Source organism: Ciconia boyciana, unplaced genomic scaffold, assembly GCF_034638445.1.
Source record: "Ciconia boyciana unplaced genomic scaffold, ASM3463844v1 HiC_scaffold_64, whole genome shotgun sequence".
Taxonomy (NCBI): domain Eukaryota; kingdom Metazoa; phylum Chordata; class Aves; order Ciconiiformes; family Ciconiidae; genus Ciconia; species Ciconia boyciana.
In genome coordinates, this window is record NW_027328432.1 from 32,455 (window position 1) to 53,257 (window position 20,803).

Consider the following 20,803-nt stretch of genomic DNA (forward strand, 5'->3'; position numbering starts at 1 on the left):
CGCCGCGGCACCGGCAGCAGCGCGCACCCGGCGGGCGGCGCGGACCCAGGGGCGGCACCGGCGCTGCAGTTCCGCGCCGAGCGCCCGCCGGCAGCGTGCACGCGGGGCGGCGGCAGCGGCGGCGTTTCCTTACCGGGAGGCAGCAACGAGCGCGGCGGCGGCGCTTCGCAGGCACCGCGGCACCGCCTTGCCGTTACCGGCGGACGGCAGCCGCGGTGAGCACGGCAGCACCCCACCGCACATGCGCGGTGCCGGACCTGCAGTACCGCGTTTCCTCCGCCAGAGGGCAGCAGTGAGCGCGGGCGCCGCCGCGCGCCCGCCCCCCCGCGCGCGCGCGCGCCACGTGCCCGAGGCCGTTCCCCGCCGGCAGACGGCTGCCGGCCCCGGCAGGTACCCGGAGGCCAGCATGGGGCGAGGACGCACCCCGGCGTGCTGCACACACCAGCGGGGCTGGCTGGAACCTCCCTGCCGAAAGACTACATCTCCCGGCATGCCCTGCGAACAACCTGCCCGACCACAAGCTGGCTACCCCAGGACTACAGCTCCCAGCATGCTGCGGGCTGCTGCCTTCTGTGCCATTTAACCCTATGGGGACACCGTCCCCTACGCCCTCCTCCCCTCACCAGCACCCGCGGGACCCCGCTGCGCCTGCGGAGGCTGGCTCGCAGGGCCGGGATTCCCAGCACCGCCACCGGCTCCGCTTCGGGTCCGATGCTTCCCCAGCTGCCCCGCACCCCTCCGCACGACCTGGAAACCCCCCCCCCACACAGACACGCACCCGGGGACGGGGACGGGGGCCTTTGTGTCGGGACCACCCTTTTGCAGGGCCCCGACCCGACCCAGCTGCTTCCCCAGCACTACCCCTGCCCCCCGGTGAGCCCCAGCGCTCAGGCAGCCCCGCGTGTCCCTGTGCGGCCTCCCCCCTGCCCCGGTGCATCAGCTTTCCCCCATCCCCTCGGCTTCTGGGCCACCCGCGACCCCGGCGCCGCACCCTCCGCTCCTTGGCCCTAGTGCGGGTCTTCCTGGACCCGGTCGCTGTTGCCCCAGCCCCACCTCCCCCTTTGTGTCACCTTCCCCGGGATGTTCCCGGTCGCAGGGACCGCCCCCCCGGCCCCATTCACCTGTTCTGTGCTTGCAGCCTCAGTCCCGGTCCCAGCATGTATTGCTCAGCACTGGCGTTGTTGTCCTGGACCTACCCTCATGGGGTGATGTGAACACCACCCTCATGGCAGTAGCCCAGCTCAGCAGCCCCCGGCCCACAGCTGCAGCCCGTGGGGACACGGGCACCATAGCCATCAGCCCTGCTGGCCACTCCAGAGGCTGGTCAGCCCCAGGCCCTGGGCCCAGAGCTGCATCCCACCGAGAACACAGGCTATTGCCCTCGGCCCCACTGGGGACAGCTGTGGTCGCTGGGACAGCAGAGGGGTGCCCCAGCTCCTGAGGGCAGCTTGCCAAAAGCCAAAGGGAGAGTCCTGGGCTGCACAGGAAGAGAAAAGGGGACGAGAACAAAGGGAGAGCCCTGGAGTGCAATGCTGGGGTGGGAGGAAGCCATCAGCAGGTGACAAGGAAAACATAGGACTCTGGGGGCACAGGAAGGGGGGGGGGGGGGGAGGGGGCCTGGGCCCCACAGAGAGGAAAACAGTTGACCCTAGAGCACACCAAAAAAGCACTGGCAAAACTCTGGGATGGGAGGAAAGCTAAGCAGGAAGCATTGCGGCACGCTGTATGAGAAACACAGGGCCTTGGGACACACAGAAGGACTCGGGGGGAACCTAAAATATGAATTCAGGAGTTCAGAGGGCTCCAGGGCACGGCCAAATACAAACTGGTGCACACCAAAAGGGCTGCGCAGCATGCCACGGGGCTCAGTGTCGCTGTTTGCTTAGGGACATGGTGTAGTGGTGGTCTTGGTAGTGTCAGGCTTACGGTTGGACTCGATGATCTTAAAGGTCTTTTCCAACCTATACGATTCTGTGATGGGAAGCGGCCTGCAGCCACCACCAGACCCTATGGAAACTCCCTCTCTCAGCACCGTTTGTGCTGGCCCCAGACCTTCGCCCGTACCTTGGGTACCGTAGGGGGTTGCCCCCTCAGCGACCTCGTTGGGAATGAAGAGCTCACAACCCGTATTCCTTCAGATCCTCCTCTCTGTCCCCTCTGTCCACGCTTGCCCCAGACCAAACAGCCCGGACCAGCCCTTGCCGTGCTCCGGCCTCACTCGCCCCTCACCTGCCCAACACACAGGGCTCTCCCCCCACTAACTGGCACCGCCTCAGCCGAGGACCCTGTGCCCAAAGCCTGCTTCCAGACGGGCTTGCGCGCCTGCCTCCCCGCAGCTCCAGCGTGTCTGCGTCTGCAAGAGCAAGGGCGCGTGCACGGGCCCAGAAGGAGGAGCAATCTTGGCTTTCCTAACCGTATTTTACTACTGTTTGTGCGCTATTCCCACCCAGACCTTCGTATGCGCATACCTAACCCAAAAATCTCTTTGCCCTTAGCACCTTCAGTCACTCGCAGCGCTGAGGTTCTTCCCCTCTCTCAAAACTTACTTGCTCTTTCCTGTCTCCTTGTCGCACCTCCTCGGCCCTTTCTGTACATTCTTCCTTCAAACAACACGCCTGAAATCAACAAAATGGGTCAAGCAGCCGTCTTCAAGTTGATGCCTCTGATAGGATTATCCTACAAACCAATCCAACTACTAAGGTCATTGGACAATTCTAGTTTTAGAGCATTTTTCCAAAGCTTTTAAGTGCGGTTCCCTGCTAGGTTATGTGATAAAAAGCTTGTCTCCATAAACTCCAAGTCACACAGAGGCGCTATGCCAGGTAAGGCACCCCAGTGACCCAGCCAGAGAAACGGATTCCCTGCCCGGGCTCCTCCCAGAGCTGTCCCGGCAGAGCCGCCAGCCCCACGGTACGGGGTGACACTCGTCACGACGAGTAGACGGGAGCGGCTTTCCGGATCACCATACAGACTGAGAAAGGTTGCCGACTAAGGCTGTGGGACGCACGTGGGGACCGCACAGGATGTACTATGGTCTGTTTACTGGAGGAACCAAAGGTGGGGAAGGGGAGGTAGCAGAGGAGTTTGGGGAGGAACAAGCATCGGAAAAGAGAGGGACAAGGGGATAAAAAGGGCTGGTGGCACGCAAATAGGTTGCTGGTCAGTAGGATTGTCTGGCCATGCCCTGTGCCTGATCAGCAGAGTCTCCTGTCTTCTCATTAACTCCATCCCTAGGTATTTTTGTGAGGGAAAGGTTCTCTGGTTTCGTGTGCGTGCGTGTGTGAGGGCCGAGGCCGAGCGGCCGAGGTGCAGGGCCGAGCTGTGGGGCCTAGGCTGAGTCGTGGGACCTAGGCCGAGCGGCGGCCTCGTCCCTGGAGCTCGGCAGGCATCCTAGATGGCATAGAAAAGAACAAGAACACTCTTTTTTGGGAACAGAGATCTTAGGAGAGGTGCGATGGCAACAAAGCGAGTCCAAAGGGGGCTTACGGAGCTAAAAGCGTGCTGCTCGGGAGGCAGCGTGACAGTAGCAGAGGGCTTCTGAGAGGGACAGACACAAGAAGGCTCGAGGACACGGTGAAGAAGTCCAGAGGGGATGTGAACAGACTACGGATGTCCTCAGGGGACCAGGGACTGAACAGAGGTGTCCTAGCTAGCAGAGAGGACAACATGAGTGCTCTGGAGATGAAAGATGTCAGCGGGAATGGTTCTCGGGAGCAAGAAGGGTGCAAATTGTGCTACAGAGCCACATAGGGCTGCGGGGCACGAGGACGGCCTCAGGAGGCACGGTGACGGCACAAGGCGGCTGCTGAGAGAGAGAGAGAGACAGACAGACAGACAGACAGAAGGCAGCTCTGGCAGGCAATGCAAAACTCAAGAGGGTGTCCCAGCCATGTCCTCAGGGGATGAGCGACCGAACGGAGACATCCTAGACAGCAGTGAATAAGGTAAGGGAGCTGTGGGGCACAACGACAGCCTGAGGAGGGGTTCTGTCCGAATAAGAGAGAGACACAAAGAGGGCTGCAGAGCTGGAAGGGTGCCGTGGGGCACGAGGACAGTCTCGGGCGGCGTCATGACAGGAACGAGGGGGCTCCGGGGTCGGGGGAAACGTGGACAAAGAGACAAACAAAGGATTGCTGACACAATGAGGTCCTCGGGAGGGGATCTGAACGGAGTAGAGATGTCCTCAGGGGACCGGGGACCGAACAGAGGCATCCGACATGGCGGAGGGAAGGCAAGAGTGCTCTGAGGGAAAACGGAAGCCTGAGGAAGCGTTGTCTCTGAAGAAGAAAGATACAAAGCCCGCTGCAGAACTAAAGGATGGCCATGGACCACAAGGGCGCTGGCAGGAAGCGTCGCGACAGAAACAGAGGGGTGCCGAGATGGCCAGAGAGACAGAAGGCGGCTTGAGGGCACAAAGGCACTGGGGAGGGGATCTGAACAGAGTACGGAGGTGACGAGGGAGACGCCGACCCACTGGAGGCAAGCGAGATGGAGGAGAGGACAAAGAGACTGCTCTGAGGAAGAGGGAGGAGATGTTCTTACAAAGCCAGAGGGGTACAAGTTACGCTTCAGAAATAACAGCATGCCGAGGAGACCCTCTAACGCCTCAGGATGAATGGAGAGAAGAGAAAAAAAAAATAAAAGACAGAAAGAAAATTTAAGCAGCAACAGGGTATGTGACAAGACAGAGAGAACTAAAAACACAGGGACAGACAGCTCGATAAAAGTCAATACAGAAAGAACACTGAAAAAGCAAAAGGGTACAAGGCAGAGGAGAAAAAATTTAAAAATAGGAAGAGCAAACTAGATAAAAGCAGGCATAGAGAAAAACTGAAAAACAAAGGCCTTAAAGGAAGAAAACAATAAAATAGAGGGACAGCAAACTAAATAAACAAAGACACAGAAACAACATTTAAAAAGCGACAGGGTGTCGTGGTTTAGCCCCAGCCGGCAGCTAAGCACCACGCAACCGCTCGCTCACTCCCCCCCCCGGTGGGATGGGGGAGAGAATTGGAAGAGCACAAGAAAACTGGTGGGTCGAGATAAGAACAGTTTAATAATCGGAACAAAATAGTAGGAATAATAATAATGAATTGTAATGAGGAGGAAAACCACAAAAGAGAGCGAGAGGAACAAAACCCAAGGGAGGGAAAATAAAAAAAGATACAACCGCTCACCACCCGCCGACCGACGCCCAGCCAGTCCCCGAGCAGCGACCGCTACCCCCCGGCCAACTCCCCCCAGTTTCTATACCGGGCACGACATCCTATGGTATGGAATAGCCCTTTGGTCAGTTTGGATCCACTGTCCTGGCTGTGCCCCCTCCCATTTCTTGTGCACCTGCCAGAGCATGGGAAGCTGAAAAAGTCCTTGACTGGTGTAAACACCGCTTAGCAACAGCCAAAACATCAGCGTGTTATCAATCTTATTCTCATCCTAAAATCCAAAACACAGCACTATAGCAGCTACCTGGAAGAAAATTAACTCTATCCCAGCCAAAACCAGGACACAGGCTATGGCACAGGCTAGCATGAAAGAGAAAATAAAGACAGTGAACTGGATACAAGGAGATAGAGAAAAAATTCAAAAGCAACGTGACACAGGAAAGCCTGGAAATAATAAAAAAATAGGGTTAGACATCTGGGTAAAAGTAGGCAGAAAAAAATTTTACAGGTCACAATATACAGCACAGATAGGGAAAAAATAAACAAGAGACAGAAAAAATACATACAAGTGAACATAGAAACAAAAATTCAAAAGCTTTTTCAATTCAAAAGACATTAAGAGAGGAAAAAAAATAGCAAAAAACCCAAGTAGATGGAGACATAAAAAGAAAAATTTAAAGGCAACTGGGCACAGCACAGACTAGAACAAATTAAAAAATGAGGACAGCAAACCGGATAAAGATAGACGAGGAAAGACAATTTAAAAGCAACGGGGTACAGGACAGACAGGAAACAATTAAACAGGGAGAGACATCTTGACTAAAGTAGACACAGAATGAAAATTTTAAAAGCAACAGGATACAGGAAAAAATTAAAAAAAAAAAAAGAGAGACAGAAAACAAGGTAAGAGTACACCTAGAAACAAAATTTCAAAAAGAGAAGAATTATGAGAGTAAAAAAAAATGAAAAATAGGGACAGTTTACTAGAAAAAAGTAGACAGGGTGCAGAGCAGAGCGAGTCACTGCAAAGAGAGACAGGCCACTGCGCAGAGGGAGGCCTCGAAATGCCATTTTCCCCAGCAATGCGGAAGAAGGCAGTGCGGGAAGAGTGAAATAATAGCAGGTGGGGAGCTGGAAAGGGAGGGGCATAGAAAGGAAACGTAGAAGGTGACGGTGTGGAGGGCAGCGCTAGCAGAAGGGCAAAAAGCTTTGGGGAGCCAAACAGCCTGAAAGGGAGACAGAGGCAGGTACAGGCAAGGAGGCAGGCAGAGGTCTGGAGAAGCACGGCAGAGAGGGGCCCGGAGGCACGCGAGGGATGCGCGACTCACCGCAGCTCCTGCCGCCGCCGGGAGACCTTCAGCGCCCCGGGGCTTCTCTCTCGGCCCCTGCCCCTTCCTCCTCCACAGTGCCGGCTGCCTCGCCCGCCCAGGTGCCCCGATGCTCCTCTCCCAAGAGGCTTCCCAGAGACACGGCGGCTCACGTGTGCGGCCGACGGGGGCACCGAGCTCCCGGCACCACGCGCTGGTGGTGCGCTCTGCCGGGGACGGCTGGGAGGGATCCTTCCCGGCTGCGGGGACCGGCTGCTCCTTGCTGGAGGCAGCTGCCTGGGGAAGCCCCTTCCTTTCACTCCTCAGCCAGCTCCTGCAGGCAGGCATGCCTAGGCAGCCCCCTCCCCACGTAGAGCCCCTCGGCACAGCAGGGCCAGCCCCCTCCTCAGCCCTTTTTAAACCCTTGGCCCAGCCCCAGCCCTTTTTAAACCCTGGGCCCAGCCCCATCCTCACCTCATGGGTCCCACCTGTGCTGCCCCGGGCCACAGCTGGAGCCCATCGGGAACAGGGGGCCAATTACCCCAACCCTCACAAGCCAGACACAGCCAGCAACCTGGCACCGGCACGGGCAGACACCACCACCAAGCTGGCACCGCTGTGGGCAGATGCTGCCTCCAAGCTGGCACCGGCCTGGCAGACTTTATTTTACGGCCCAAAGCCAAGGTTGGCCTCTAAACAAGAAAACATGTGAAAGCACCCTTACAGGATGCCGGTCCGGTGGTGTCCATGATAGCTCTCACAGCCTCCCACGTAAGAGACAGCTCCCCTGTCCGGGACCATGTTTGGCATGTCCCAGGCCCTCGCCGCACCCATGCTGAAAATCAAACAGAACAATTAAGGACTCTGCTTCATCGCCTCAGCCTCCCAAAGAAGCTTCCTTCCTCTGCTGACGGTCGACGCGGATATCCTCGTGCTGTTCCTTTAACGCGGGCTGGCCTTGGGTGCCTGTGCTGCCAAAGGAAGAGAAAATGATCATGCTCTTGTAACGTGCTCCATCATCCTCTTGTTCTTCAAGAAAACAAAAGAAAGCTACCATCCCCATTGCTACGTAACAGAAGTTTGTGCAGGAGACGGCTGAGCCCATCCCCAGAAATGGAAAACTCTGCTATGACCCTGCTTTGCCTTTTGGCGACAGCGCCCGCCATCGGTGTGCCCCAAACAGGCGAGGTCCCGTTCGGGCTGGCGTCTGCCACAAACAGGCGACGTCCCCTGCGGGCTGAACAGAGTCAACTGAACAGAGTCTTCAGAAGAACTTAGTTGTGCATTCAGTTTACAAGTAAATCCCACCCAAGCAATGCTAGGGGGCATGCTGGCATAGAAAGGAATTCATGAGTTCATTTAGTATTTCCAGTGGAACATTCCATAGCTTGTAAAAACAGCCTTAAAGTCTTTTTCCCTGTTGCACCAACAACGCTTATTTTAGTTCTGCTTAAGGGGTCCCCTACAACTACTTACTACAGCATGTGTGGCTCCACTATCAATTAAATAAATCTAGTCTTTCATTCCCCAGCTTGACTGGAACCAGAGGATCGTCTGGGGAAACTTTCATAGACTCCTCCGGCCCCCTTCAGTCCAACCCAATCTCCGTCATGACTCCAACCCCTTCTTCTGTCTCTCTTTCCCGAGATGACTCAGACGGGGCGGACAATCTTTTTTCCAACGGCCCTCTCGCTTACGATTTGCACGCCGATTCATTCCCAGGGAATGTCATAACCATTTCTACTCTTATTGCTACGGCCCCTTCCTCGCCCACAAAATTCACCTCGTGTATTTTCTCTCCCTTTTTCTCGGTCTTCTGTCAAGGCAGCCAACAAAGAAGCTTGCGGCGTTACTCGTCCCCGCTTCTCCTTCTCTTCTGTTTCCTCCCCACTATTACGTACCTTATACGCGACTGACAAGAACCGCGAGATTGTCATGCCATCCTCGCCCTCTACCTTTTGTCATCTCTTTCTTATATCTGCTGCCGCTTGACCAATAAACGGCGTGTTCAATAACTTTGAATTGCTATCATCTTCCGGATCGAGATCTGATTAGATAAATTCTTAGGCTTTTGCACTCCATGTTGAATCCCATACCCAATTAACTTTGGATATTCCTTTACCCTCTGTAATCCCTCACACTTGTGTTTGGATCCCACTCCGGATCCTCCTTTGGGAGGTACGTAATGGTATTAGGCACCCCCCCACACACACACACACATTGTTGGACCAGTCCCTCTCTAGCCTTCTCTAAAATTGTTCTCCTCTCCTCAGGGGTAAACAAATATTCTAGGAGAGCCTGTACATCTCCCCAGTTAGGATTATGAGTCGTGATTAACAGTACTATACATTCCCTCTGGATCGTTTCGATAGGATCTGACTGCCCGTTGCCAGTTTAATAAAGCAGAAGCGGTAAAAGGTACGTGTACGGATACCGCTCTTCCTTCAGGCCCTAGAGCCTGGCTGAGCGGAGCTTGAACTATCGGTTTCTGTCCCCTTGTTCTTTTAGAGACAGCACTCACAACTCCATTATCGCTTGAGCTATCACATTCTGGCTGTTTTGGAGGAGCTACCAACAGCTGAATATCCTCTTCCGAATTTTCCCATTCAATACAACGAGGTTTTCCCTTTTTCTCTTTTAACGCATATATTCCAACCTGATGTTTAGAATCCACTAAACCACCTTTCTTCCTAATATCCCAATCGCGTCTTAACGGAAAAACCATATCCACGTAAGGCATTCCATCCCATTTTTCCGTTCTCCGACAAAACAACATTCATTCCGATATAGCGTTATATCTCAAGGATCCATCCTCAGGCCATTTTTCACCATCTTCCAATCGAGATCGTGGCCACCGTTGATTACAATATCGTTTTAGCCCATTCTTAGTCGTGGGATCTCCCCCAAATTGATTGCAATGCTTCAGGGTGCATCCTAGAGGAGAGCAAAGGGGTGCCTCCTGGGAAGCAGCAGCGCCCACATCGGTACCGAAAAACCCAGCATTTCTACACAAACCAGAACGAGGGACGTCTCCCTCTGTTGAACAGGACGGCGTGTAGAAACAAACAGAACTACGCTACTGCCACCTATCTTTCCTGGTGCGTCTTATGCAGAGCCCAGAACAGAACAGAGGGTGCCTGCTTCCCGAGAGATCTTGCCCCTACTCCCCCTTTTCTCCTATCCCCCAAAAATACCTCTTTTCACTAGCATTGCACCGTTGTGTCGCCACCGCCCGACTGCAGGAGAGGAGCTGAAGGAGTCCCCGGTCGACAGGTCGGTGCGCGCCGGAGTCCGCTCGGGCCTCTTCTCCCCGTCGGACGCGGCAAGATGAACCGGGCGAGGCTGTCGGCTCGGTCCCATCTGGGGTGCCAAAACCATTATCCCACAAGCGTGAGGTCGCTTGCCCGGTGTGCGAGATGCCAATATACGCACAGGGCAGAGGTATGTTTATTTCATGTCTGCGCAGAGATGGGTGCTAGGCGGTAGCTCCCCAAAGCTAGCACAGAGTTCGGTCGTACAAGTACAGTATTTATACGGTCTAGCTATGCATATGCATAAGTAATCACACAAAGCAGTTTTCTATCGGTCGACATTTCTCTTATGTCAACTTAAAGCTACAGCGCTACTTTAACGTGCTGCGCACACTGAGCGGCGAGGGCTCTCTGCTTGGGCCGGGGTCTCCAGCTCGAGGGGTGTGACTTTTAGGATGATAACGAGGATAGTTTGCGGGAGGGTGCTTCTTATCACGCTCCTACTAGTTGTTTCGGATGGTTCCCAAACCATTTTAATTAGCTTACCTATTTCTTCAGGATGTGCTTCTCTCCCAAGGACAGTAATTCTCGTTTAGACGTTCCGCTTTCCAGCCTGCATCCTCCTTATCGGCTTTACCTAAGCCCTGGCCTTCCACCAGCTCCCGGTAGACGACACCGTTAGACTACAACACGACCGTTCTTTGACGCCCGTCAGTGGGATCGGAATTAGGAACAGAAAGAACAGGACAAGCTAAACACCCACACGAGCCTCACATCCCTAAGAAATGACTAAAAAACCCCAAACGACCCCCATTTTAGATTGCATTGCCTTAGGGACCGCCTCCTTCAAGTGCCCGGGCGGAGCGGTGGAATCAGTCACAGAATTCACTTGCCTGCCAGGAGACAGCCCTTGTCCTCGCAAGGCAAATTTTTCAAAACAGCGTGCTATTTTCCCATTTTATCAACTACAGCGGGCTTGCCCTACCAGCACGAGTTGAGGACGTTTTCCTGTGGGTTCATTTGACACTCCATTAAGTTTTTAGCAGGCGCAAGCGACCAAGCGCGAGATAGAAAGGAAGCCAAGATACCGGCTGCCGTACAAAATTTCTTCAAGATTGCGCCTGCGGGAATCGCACAAAGCCCACGACGACTGAACAGGTATGTCGGAGGCCCCCCGGCAAACAGCGCCGACGTTTCGTGAAGCTCTTTTCCTGTCAAGAAAAGGGCCTTTTAGATGGTATCTCTGTTGGAATTCAGGCTGCTTCCTACTCATTCTGGCAAGTTCGCTTTCACAGCAACCCTGAGATCTTCAACCACCAAGCAACATTTGTAATTCTTGCTCTCTGCCTACGGGGAATTTCAGCGAATCAGAACACTACTTGAAGCAAAATTCCGGGTCTGTTTCACGCAAATCAAATATCTAAGCCGTGGACAGGTGTCTGTAGAAAGACGACGACTTTAAAAGATAAAGGGAAGTAGAGTACTCACTTTTCTGAAACATCTTCCAGTCGTTCCATCGATTTAGCAGCCCAACCCAGCCGTCGAAATTCCGGAGCAACAGAGAGAGCGGTCGCACGTCCACGCCGTTCTCCCCCAGCCACAGAGCCTTCCGCTTTGCCCATTCCTGCCGACAGCCAGAGCATCGGCGCCGTAGCACCTTCGGAATAACGCACCTCCCACAGCTACGCACCTTTACAAAAGAACCGAGCAGCGTGTAAACAAACATTGCAACGGTTGCGGTAAGGGCTCAAACAGGGATGCCGATGTTATCACTCTGAGATTCAACAGCCACTAAAAATGTCATTTTGCTCCAGTATTACAGGAGTTCATTGGCTAGCGTCAAAAAAAATTTTGTTGAAAATTCATTGTTTGAAGCATGACTTCCAAATGCAAATGTTAAGCAATTCTCGTGAGTCTTTAACTGAGCGGCATTCAGGATCTGACTAAAACAATGGCGGAATGGAGGGCTAGAAGCCCAAAACTAACTCACCATCCTGGCAACTATGGGAGACTTTTGGTGACTGTGGGGGAACTGAGCTTGGGAAGCTTTGCCCAGTCTGGCAATAGAAAGCTAAGGCCCTGCAAACACGGTACGTTTAACCAAAAAAAAAGGGGCCCGGGATATGTTGTTTTGTAGTTCCTCTGCTTTCTACACAGAACCAAAGCAGTTTTAGTTCAGTAACGAATGTTCACACTTCCACACGGCACTCTTACAAACATCAGTCACTGCTAATAAGCAACGGATGTAGTGGGTACAGAGAAACCTCCTGTCCAGCAAATGCTTTAAGCTTTTCTACGTTCAAGACTTTACTTCCCAGGTGCCTGCAAAGACCCTTACTCTGCCCTGCCCCACCCAACCCGTTCTATTTGGAACGATTGCTGAAAAACACGACCATTCCACAGCAAGTAAGCAACTGACATCCCGAGCCAGAGCTTTCCCTTACAGGACAATGCCAAAGCCAAGCCCAGAATTTTTACTTGCCGATGACCGGCAGCGTGCGAGAGCAGAGCCGGACGCGAGGACTTCCCTCCGGGATGGCAGAGCCGCTGGTGCGCGCACACGCATGCGCGGTGCCGAGCTGCAGTTCCGGCTTCCGACCCTCCCGACGACCAAACGTCAGTACCTCAGGGGGGGAGCCGCGCATGCGCGGTGGCGCATTTTCAAGTGCTCGCTGCTGCCGCTCAGTGGACCAATGTCGGTACTGCAGCTGGGGAGCCGCGCATGCGCGGTGGCGCAATTTTGTTGGTGCTCGCTGCTGTCGCCCGGTGGACGAAACGCAGTACTGCAGCTGGGGAGCCGCGCATGCGCAGTGGAGGACTTTCGGGTGCTCGCTGCTGCCTCCGTGTGGGCAAAGGCCGGTACTGCAGCTGGGGAGCCGCGCATGCGCGGTGGTGCATTGTCCCGAGCTCGCCGCTGCCACCGTGTGAACAAAAGTCGGTACTGCAGCTGGGGAGCCGCGCACGCGCAGTGGTGCAATTTTTTTCGTGTTCGCTGCTGCCTCCGTGTGGGCAAAGATGGGTACTGCAGCTTGGGAGCCCGGCATGCGCGGTGGTGCACTTTCCCCCAGCTCGCTGCTGCCGCCCGATGGACAAAAATCAGTAATGCAGCCAGTGAGCCGCGCATGCGCAGTGGCGCATTTTCCCGAGCTCGCTGCTGCCGCCGTTTGGACAAAAATCGGTACTGCAGCTGGGGAGCCGCGCATGCGCGTTGGTGCATATTCCCGAGCTCGCTGCTGTCACCGTGTGGACAAAAATCGGTACTGCAGCTGGGGAGGCGCGCATGCGCAGTGACGGACTTTCGAGTGCTCTCTGCTGCCGCCGTGTGGACAAGATGCAGTACTGCAGCTGGGGAGCCGCGCATGCGCAGTGGTGCAATTTTTTTTCGTGCTCTCTGCTGCCGCCGTGTGGACAAAATGCAGTAGTGCAGCTGTGGAGCCGCGCATGCGCCGTGGCGCATTTCCCCCCCAGCTCGCTGCTGCCGCCCGCTGGACAAAAGTCGGTACTGCAGCCAGGGAGTTGCGCATGCGCGCTGGCGCAATTTTTTTTCCGTGCTCGCTGCTGCCGCCATGTGGACAGAGATCAGTACTGCAGGTGGGGTGCGGCGCATGCGCAGCGGCGGACTTTCGAGTGCTCGCTGCTGCCGCCATGTGGACAAAGATCGGTACGGCAGCTGGGGAGCCGCGCATGCGCAGCGGCGGACTTTCGAGTGCTCGCTGCTGCCGCCCGGTGGACAAAGTTCGGTACTGCAGCTGGGGAGCCGCGCATGCGCGGTGGTGCATTTTCCCGAGCTCGCTGCTGCCGCCGTGTGGACAAAAGACCGTACTGCAGCTAGGGAGTTGCGCATGCGCGGTAGCGCATTTTTCCCGAGCTCGCTGCTGCCGCCGTGCGGACAGATGGCGGTACTGCAGCTAGGAGTCGCGCATGCGCGGTGGCGCTTTTTTATGCTCGCCCCTGTCGCCCGGTGGACAAAAGTCGGTACTGCGGGTGGGGAGCCGCGCTTGCGCAGTGGCGCATTTTAAAGTGCTCGCTGCTGTCGCTCAGGGGAACAGGGTCGGTACTGCAGATGGGGATCTGCGCATGCGCGGTGGGTCTTTTGGGCTCGCTGCTGCATCCCGGTGGACAAATGTCGGTACTGCAGCCCGGGCGCCGCGCATGCGCATTGGCGCATTTGTGTTGTGCTCGCTGCTGCCGCCCGGTGACCAAAACTCGGTACTGCAGCTGTGGAGCTGCGCATGCGCGGTGCCGCATTTTCAGGTGCTCGCCGCTGCCGCCCTGTGGACAAAACTCGGTACTGCAAGCTGGGGAGCCGCGCATGCGCGGTGGCGCCTTCGCCCGACCTCGCTGCTGCCGCCCTGCGGACAACAGTCGGTACTGCGGCTGAGGAGACGCGCATGCGCGCTGAAGCATTCGTTTTGTGCTCGCTGCTGCCGCCCGGTGACCAAAAGTCGGTACTGCAGCCTAGGAGCCACGCATGCGCGGTGCCGCTTTTTCGTTGTGCTCGCTCCTGCCGCCCCGTGGACAAGCGTCGGTACTGCTGGTGCGGCCCGGCGCATGCGCGGTGGCGCATTTTCCCGTGCTCTCTACTGCCGCTCAGGGGAACAGCGTCGGTACTGCAGCTGGGGAGCCGCGCATGCGCGATAGCGGTTGTTTGGGGTTTGGGGGGGGTTGTTGTTGGTTTTTTTTTTTTTCTGCTCGCTGCTGCCTCCGTGTGGACAGAAGTCGGTACTGCAGCTGGGGAGAGCTCGCTCTGCCTTGTTGCCATTTAAAATTTCTTCGTATACATCCTCTTTTTATGCACTTTTAAACTCCTTTTTGTAGTCATATATATGAGTTCTTTTTCTATTTTATCACCCTATATATCTCGATTTAGATTTTTTCATATTCTACCATCCTTTATCTAATAGAGTAGACAGAGGGGTTTCTTGTCAAATCTTTTTACGTATATATAAATAAAATTTTTCAATATACATAAAAAGGAGAGATTTTTCTCTGCTTCAATGCCTCACACCCCTATTTACAGGTTTTCATTATTTAATCCCTCCCCCACCTATTCTCAGGCATTTGGGGCTGTCACCCCCCTTTCGGGGGGGGTGAACTGTCCCGTGACCCCCCCCTCCCCCCACTCAACCTGCTCCTCTGCCACATCACCATCGTCCCCCCCAGTGACACTGGGGTGCCCCAACAGACATCATCACTCCCCAGCCTCCCCTCTTCTTCGTCACACCCAAAAGACAAACAAAACAAGGGAAACTGCCCCAACTGCCACCTCCTTATGTCACCGAAATCGGGAATCAAACTCCTTAACACCAATGTAGTATTAAGAAGCAGGCATTCTTTACTACGGCACCGGATGCACGGGGGATCGCTCCACCTAGCGTGCATACCGCAGGTTACATCAGCCGAAACTTATATTGTCCAGTTACATACATATGCATCAAGTTTCCTGGAATGATAATGCATATTCATTCTATTTCCCGGAACTAATTATCATACTTGCGTGGTCATTACGCATGCGTCCTTGAGCTCCGAGGGGCTTCCGTGGGGGTCTCTGGTGGTCCCTGGTGGCCGTACAGGTGTGTCCTTTAGTCGACCCCTTCTTCTGGACATGCGCAATCCCACCTTGCTTATGTAACTTGCTCCCCTTCTTCATGGTGCGTGGATCCTAACAACGATTCGGCACCCTTAGCACAAACCAATTATTCTAACCACCCTTGACTCTTTGTCAAGATGGGCTGGGGCTGTACTGGGAACGTAGCAGCATGACCGTACTACTCCTTGTCCAATTGTCTTTGGGCATAGTAGCATAGCCATAGCCATAGGTGTACAAACACAATATTAAAGCATTGTCTAACCTGCTCCTATCTCTATGTTGCTTAGTTACAAAAGAACAAACTAACAATTTTGGTTACATCTGGTTACACTTACTTTCATCAGGCCATTTACATATGTACATGCCCCACCAAAAAAGGGGAGCTCCGCTAGAAAAATAAAGGGGGGGGCAGCCCCCCCAGCCCCTGTCCCGCAGCCTGGCAGCCGCCCCACGCCATAGGGGAGCGTGCCCGAGGACGGTGCCACGTCTCTCGCTCGGCCTCTGCTCCGCCACCTTCCCCCTCCCTTCCCGCGCTGCGACGGGCTCCCCAGGGCAACAAACGGCCCCGGTCCCTCTCGGCCCCGGGCTCTCCCCACCACCTGCGGGGCACCCACCGCACACAGAGCCAGGAGCCTCCAGCCACAGGGCTGGCCCCTGACCCTCACCATGCTTCACCACCCGCAGGGAAACCTGGCCGGGGGGATCTAGGGAGCACCACCAGACGCTTACAGCAAGACCGCTGAAAAACAAAAACCCCACATTCCCTTTCAGCACATGAAAAAAAACAGCACAGCAGAAAGTACAGGGATTCAGTCGGAATAAGGGATAGGAGAGGAGCTGAGCTAAAGCAGGATTCTAGGGAAACGGGTCCGCTCCAGATACAGCGCACGCTTTAACAGCGACACTGACTGCAACGCTTCAAATCCCTATTGAGACCAAGCGGTAGGATTTTCAACACCTTCTTCACCTAAAAGTGAACGCTCTTGCTGCTCTTGGAAAACGCCTCATCGCTTCCTTCCAGCACTGCTGCAGGGAGACAGCCCGGTGAGGCTGCAGGACAAGGCCGGACCATCATCAGAATCTACGCTTACGGATCCACCACAACGGCTACGGCCCTCGCGCTGCTGCTGCTGCTGCACGTCTTGCTCGCTCGGTCAAGAAAGCTGAAAGGGAAGTGTAAACCTTTAGAGAGTAACATGGAAAATAAAGAACACATCTCAGTAATTCACTCTACGCTAAAAGGTGGCCGTATGTTTATATACATCCAACAACAAGACTTACACTAGAAAAGCATTTGAGTTTCCTTTTGCATTCATTTACCTTGCACAGCTGGGATACCGTTAAACCATCTCTCTCCAAAATGCACGGTTATAACGTGACTGGGGGGGGTTGTGCGCTATGTCCCTCCTAGTGACATCTGCCCAGCTGCGCTGCCCAAGAGAGACGCTACTGAAGCGCCAGGGAAACGCGCCATGGAAAGAGAGGCAGAAATAAAGCACTGCAGAGCACGCCGTCAAAATACTGGGGAAAACCCCGTAACGTTCAGTTGCCTCTCTCTTGAAACATGGAGAACAAATACCTCACTGCTGAAACACACCTCCTAAGTTGCATGCCACAGCTATTGGGCAGTTACAGTTTCAACAGTGCCAGTCGCTTTGTCAATGACACCATTTTAACTTCTGTTTAAAGTTCCAGTTTGATAGAAAAGTCAGTGAGATAAGAGATCCCCCAGACGGTTTCACTGGGGGAGGAGGCGCAGAAATCAAATCCCCAGTGCTGCAATACATCAGGCTACCAAAAGGGACCGGCAGATTTGCTAATGCTTTTGGCTGTACCGAAGCATGCAGAGGAACGCCTTTCGATCATATCTCGGCTGTTGCAACCGACAACCAAAGACCAGCGATGCCATCAGCTTTTGGAAGACGTGCTGGGCTTGGGTCCTTGGAAGGAAATTGACTTTTCTGGGTGTTTTTAAAGAGAGTGAAAAGTCTTGCTGCTGATGACTTCTACTGGCACGTCCAGCCGCTCCGATGGGAAGTTCATCAAATGCAACTTCTTTGAATGAGAAGGACTGCCAGTCGGGAAAATCTCTTTCCAACTGAAGTCAAAAATTACACACCGTAGCTTCAGGAAAAAGGACCTTCTCGAAGCAGTAACTCACCAAAACCACATCAGGACTCACTGGCGGTACTTACAAGGCTGCTAACGCTTCTTGGGAAAGCCTGGAAAACACGCGGAAGCGACGCCCATTTGTCCCGTTTTGGCCACGTCTCTTCTTTGACCTTGACGGCTTTTCGTACGGATGCTAGGATCGCAGTAAGGCTTTTCAAGTACTGCTACAAGATATTTTAAAACCTTACTGACTGAAAAAGCAGAAAGCTTTTCCCAGGAAAACAAAGGCTCTTTCTTCTGAACACCTGAACTCTTCCCAACAGTTTCTTTCCTCTTTTAGTACAAAATTATTTTCACAGTATCATTTCATAGGAAGCGCACAGAAACAGAAGATTACGCTTTCAGGAAGAGAAAAGAAACGGAGGGAAGTCAGCTTTGCGTAGGCACGCTCCAGAACACGCCTTTTTCTATCTGTAGTATTTGTGTTGAAATACTTCACAGAAAAACTACAGAAGGAGAGTTGGCACATTCTTCACCTTAACTTTCAAGTCCCCGCTACGAGTACCTTAGGAAAAACGCAGGCACACATCGTAGACATACCGTGGACTTGCAGACCACTACGGATCCTTTCCGTCCGTCTTGCACTTTCCTGGCAGAAGAAAGGGCGACCACGGCGAAATGGTGGCGGCTGACATTCTGCTGAGAGAGGAAAAAAAACCCTTTAGCATAAAGCTGGGTAGGAATCTAAAGCTTCCTTTTTTGGTGAAGCTTGGTGAAGACTACAACTGAGCAGAGGAAAAAGTGTTTTGCATCATCTTCGGAACAGTTGACGATACAGGCCGCTAGAGCTTGGGCACTTTTTAGACAACCGTGCCTTCTTTTGACTCAGGGGCAGCTTTGGTTTGCGCAGCAAAAGCGCAGCAAGAAGACGGCACGCCCTCAGACCCAGAGCGCAACCCTCCGGATGGCCACACGCCCCTCGCTGTTTTGAGGAGGAGCCGCCGAGCATCCCTGCGAGCACAGCTGCACGCGCAACATCACTTTCACCTACGCTGATTTCAGCGGATGCAGTTTCTGAAGCTTTACACTGAAAACCGTATCTTGACACTTCGCCACAGGAGAAGCGATCCGTAACTAGAACCCCACAAAAACCTTGAAACACCACTTGCAATCCCACAGCAGCGACAGCTTCAGAACTATTTAGACCAGGAACAAGGGAGAAAAATAAAACCGCTTCATCGCACGCACGGGAAAGCGGCAGAGAAAAGGGTCAGCATTCGTAGCCCTCACAGAAAACAGGCATTCTCCTTCCCTTCCTAAAGCCCTCTGTTGGGTCTAAATACCGCAGCACTACCGTGGCAGTATCGAGAGCAGGGAACAACAGCCCCGCCGCTGGACGTTTACGTAGCGGCATACATAAACAGAGGGACACGTTTTGCCACGCACAACCCTGAACCTCCTGAAAATTCACGTTTACCAAAAAGAGCCGCTTGGAGCATACTGCCCAGCAGCATTTGGCAATAAAACTGCCATGTGGTGGACCCACGCAAATCGCTTAGTAACTTGCTATTTGCTTCCCGTTGTTTTTCTTCCTTCGGAAATTCTACTTGCGGCCAAGTTATTCACTACGGCTTCAAGCATTGACCTTCCTGGGATTACCAGCACATCTACACAGGCAAGTAACTTACCTGCTCTTCTACCATTGTCCAAATTCCAATTACAGTCATGAAAGAGGAGTGAAAGAGAAGAAAAGGAGAGCTCAGGCAGCAAGAGAGCTCTGCAGGCTGCCGCCACTCAGCGTCGCACTCTTCTTTTTAAACCACACACGCGCGCCCCCCACAAAAAAACAGACCAAAAACCCCGTGACCTTGTACCTTTTTTCTTTCAGAGCTCATCCCTGTCTCAGCACGCCGTCTTGTCAAAGCGTGAAGTGCAGATGATCTGTAGCCCAATGACATTTGCGTGCGATGGATACGTGTTCAGAAGGAGTCCAGATCTGTAAGACAGGTGCCGTTTTGGTGGTTTTAATAATCATCACTCGAGTGCATTGACTGACACGTTTGGAAGGAAACTAACTGCTGTGGTTTAGCCCCAGTCGGCAATTAAGTGCCACCCAGCAGCTGGCTCACCCTCCCCCCTCAGGGGGATGGGGTAAAGAAGCCAAGGAGCAAAAGTCAGAAAACTCGTGGCCTCAGATAAGAAGAGGTTAATCATTGGAACACAACAAGAAGAAGAAGAATGAATTATCATGAGAAGGAAAACAACAAGACAGCAAGAGAGGAACAAAACCCAGGAAAAACAAGGGATGCAAGCCCTCACCACCCGCCGACCGGTGCCCAGCCACTCCCCAGCAGCGATCCCTATCCCCGGCCAACTCCCCCCAGTCTCCATACTGGGCATGACGCCAGATGGCACGGAATAGCCCTTTGGCCAGCTTCCATCAACTCTTTTGGCCGTGTCCCCTCCCAGTTTCTCGTGCGCCCGGCAGAGCACGGGAAGCTCAAAACTCCTTGACCAGTGGAAGCATTTCTTAGCAACAACTAGAACATCACTGTGTTATCAACGTTATTCTCATCCTAAAATCCAAAACACAGCACTCTACCAGCTACTAGGAAGAAAATTAACTCTATCCCAGACGAAACCAGGACACTCATTCACTTTTAAACGTAGCGTCTCCTTGGGGGAAAAAAAATGTGTTAGAGACAGGAAAAAAAAAAAAATGACAACTCGGGGCTCCCAACCACCACCGAGCAGTGGGGAAATTAACGAAAGCGAAGACAAAGAGCAGCAACGCTGTAATCCTGATCACGGACTTCAGAGACCCTCCAAGTCTACACCTCAAGCCTAGGAATGACTAGTCCTTTTTTGGAAGGACAAACTTTTTTTTTTTTTTAAAGTCCTAGACTGAAGGCTCCACGGAAGAGAATGCAGATTGACCCACAGCACAGCATGCCATCAACGCTCTAATGAAAAAAAAAAAATTGAATAAAAATCAAGTTGAAATGTCAGTTTCCATCACATTTCACTCATTCTATTTCTACTGGCGTCTAGGTGCTCCAAAATTAACTCTACTGACACCATAGGTTACTAACAGGGTAGTTGTGCATATAAAAAGAAAAGGCTCTTGCCAACTTGCCCATAAAGTCAGTCTGAACAAACAGAAGAGAAACACTTGACCCTGAAGAAGGTAACAGGCAGCTCTTCATTTATCCGAGATGAAAGTTCATTCTTTTACCCGAAAGGAAAACCTTCGGAACTGCCAAGGGACCAACCCAGGAACGAGGCACGCTCTGTTACCCGCAGGTCTTCATCACCTTTTCTGCACTGGCAGCAGATTTGCCTTTTCTCTGGGTTTCAGGCGGAGCATCTGTAGCGTCC

The 20,803-nt window shown here is 53.5% G+C and overlaps 2 long non-coding RNA genes across 39 annotated transcripts in view; both read right to left on the minus strand.

The window, feature by feature from the left end:
- LOC140645971 (uncharacterized) overlaps nt 1-11,027 on the minus strand; it is a 42,525-nt gene extending 31,498 nt beyond the window's left edge. For 11 of the 31 annotated variants that reach the window (XR_012040164.1, XR_012040172.1, XR_012040171.1 and 8 more), the window contains exon 1: nt 134-287. This is a non-coding gene — a long non-coding RNA (uncharacterized lncRNA). Of the gene's footprint in view, nt 1-133; nt 289-1,121; nt 1,198-2,546; nt 2,616-7,196; nt 7,444-9,701; nt 9,833-10,269 lie in introns of those variants that run through there. The other 20 variants (XR_012040175.1, XR_012040174.1, XR_012040173.1 and 17 more) reach the window with 11 other exon arrangements.
- A 212-nt stretch (nt 11,028-11,239) lies between these two features.
- Nucleotides 11,240-20,796, minus strand: LOC140645973 (uncharacterized). Of its 8 annotated transcripts, none has more exons than XR_012040183.1 (5): nt 19,300-19,554; nt 18,026-18,124; nt 17,509-17,649; nt 16,281-16,476; nt 11,240-11,413 (listed from the first exon to the last, which is right to left on the minus strand). It is a non-coding gene; the product is annotated as an uncharacterized lncRNA (long non-coding RNA). The 8 variants fall into 8 exon arrangements; XR_012040177.1 differs by having other exon boundaries at nt 11,251-11,413; nt 15,217-16,476; XR_012040180.1 differs by lacking the exon at nt 11,240-11,413 and adding an exon at nt 20,740-20,796 and having other exon boundaries at nt 15,036-16,476; nt 19,300-19,421.
- Nucleotides 20,797-20,803: the final 7 nt, after the last annotated feature.